Raw genomic sequence first — 2345 nt, forward strand, 5'->3', positions numbered from 1 at the left:
ATAGAAGAACTAAAGAACTTGCTCAATAATGACCATGACAATTGCTTTAAAATTCCATCTGGCTCACTAATGTCCTTCAGGGAGGAAAATCTGCTGTCCTTACCTGGTCTAATGTACACATGACTCCACACCAATGTGGTTGATTCTTAGCTGTATTCTGGGTGATTAGGAACAGGCAATAAATGCTACTGAGGCCCATAGCCCATGAACAAGTATAATTCTTAGGTCAAAGGGGGAAGCAAGTGGAAACAGTGAACTGAGTTAGCCATCATTACATTGGAGGGCTGAATGGCCTACTCTTTGTTTTAATTTAACCTATTTTTTTAATCTTTCCATCTCAAGGCTATTACACACCTCTGGAGCATGGTGGAACTTGAACCTGCATCTCACAGTGCAGGGTCAGGGACATTTCCACTGTGCCACAACAGGGCCTTCCACAAGCCTGGTTAGATGGCCCTGTGTAGGTGGCAATGCCTGAACCATGTGTGTGGTGTGAGGCCATTAGGAGGCTTTCCATCCTGAGCAGCAGGAATGCTAACCTCTCTCCTGCTCTGTGTCTATTCCTGTGCAAGTCTGTGTTTGGCCTGTTTTTGTTAATGCTCTTCACCATGATGTTATAATAGGGCTGTAAGATTTTATGGAACTTTTCCAGTTTTATCTGCAGTGTTAATTAACTGAGCTTTGTAAGCAACTGTCCAATAAAAGGACAAGTAACTAATTAAACAGTGGGCTTTGGAAATCCAAAATGAAAAAAATTAAAATCTGTGTGTGAAATAACTGTTCTTGCTCAGAAATAGTTACACATCTTCAATTTCTTCCCAGTCCAATTGATGAGAAACATTAACTCAGTTTCTTTCAAGTTTCTCTTCACAGATACTGCCAGACTGCCAGACATTTCCAGGGTTTTCTGGGGATTAGGGAGTTTGGGGAATTTCAACCTACACATCCTGTCTTATTAATGATAACATAACGAAGATTTACAGTGAGGCATCATTATTAAATGAGAACTGTAATATAAACAGAGCTGGTTGATCAGTAACGATGTCTAAAGGTTAAATCCCATGTGCTCAATCAAAACACTCTGAATAAAGCCACTGATTCTATAGGGTGGCACGGTGGCTCAGTGGTTAGCACTGCCAGCTCATTAGCGCCAGGGATCCAGATTCGATCCCAGCCTTGGGTGACTGTCTGTGTGGAGTTTGCACATTCTCCCTGTGTCTGTTTCCTCCCACAGTCCAAAGATATTCATGTTAGGTGAATTGGCCGTGCTTAAAAAATAGGCAAAACCCTCTTGCGAGGATGCCTATCTTGAAGAAGTTCTTCTCAAGAATCTCAGTGAGTCTCTCTCACTGCAACCCCGAGGTCATCTTCTCTGTCCTAAAACTCTTACTCTTTGCTACCTTCTCCCCAGCCCTACCCCCCCCCCCCCCCCCCCCCCTCCCATTTATCTCTCCACCCTGGAGGCTCCCTGCCTTCATTCCTGATGAAGGGTTTTACCCGAAACGTCGATTTTCCTGCTGCCCGACCTGCTGTGCTTTTCCAGCACCATTCTAATCTTGACCCCCATGCTTAAAAATTGCCATAATGTTCAGGGATGTGTAAGCGAGGTGCATGAGGTAGGGAAATGAGTTCTGGGTGGCTTACTCTTCAGGGGGCCAGTGTGGACTTGTTGGGCTGAAAGGCCTGTGTGGGTTTCCTCCGGGTGCTCCGGTTTCCTCCCACAGTCCAAAGATGTGCAGGTCAGGTGAATTGGCCATGCTAAATTGCCCATAGTGTTAATTAGTAAGGGGTAAATGTAGGGCTATGGGTGGGTTGCGCTTCGGCGGGTTGGTGTGGACTTGTTGGGCCGAAGGGCCAGTTTCCACACTGTAATGTAATCTAATCTACACTGTAAGAATTCTATTCTAATCCTGTGGTTAGACCAAGGAGTCTTGAATGCATCTCTCCCTCCTTGGCAAAACACAGAGTGGGAGCCAAACAAATCATCAGTCAGAATTTCCTAAACTTCTATTTTAACAGCATAGAACATCTTCTTACTTAATAAAGGGCAAAACACTGTGAAGGTAAACTGACCCTGCTAGAAATCTGAAATAAACGCAGAAAATGCTGGGAAAACTCAGCAGGTCTGGCAGCATCTGTGGAGAGAGAACAGAATTAATGTTTCAGGTCCAGTATGACCCTTCTTCAGAACTGAGAAGTGTTGGAAAATAGGTTATTTTTTATAGTTTTGACACAACAGGAGCAAGAGGGCAAAATAAACAAAGGCAAGACTTTAAGAGGCATTTGGATGGGTATATGAATAGGAAGGGTTTGGAGGAATATGGGCCGGGTGCTGGCAGGTGGGA

At 44.3% G+C, this 2345-nt stretch overlaps 1 non-coding gene across 1 annotated transcript; it reads right to left on the reverse strand.

Annotated features, from left to right (window-relative positions):
- Positions 1-434: 434 nt before the first annotated feature.
- On the reverse strand, positions 435-560 carry LOC122561425. The gene has a single exon (XR_006315007.1). It is a non-coding gene; the product is annotated as a U6atac minor spliceosomal RNA (small nuclear RNA).
- Between the last annotated feature and the right edge of the window lie 1785 nt (positions 561-2345).

The sequence above is a fragment of the Chiloscyllium plagiosum genome, chromosome 22 (assembly GCF_004010195.1).
Source record: "Chiloscyllium plagiosum isolate BGI_BamShark_2017 chromosome 22, ASM401019v2, whole genome shotgun sequence".
Lineage (NCBI taxonomy): Eukaryota > Metazoa > Chordata > Chondrichthyes > Orectolobiformes > Hemiscylliidae > Chiloscyllium > Chiloscyllium plagiosum.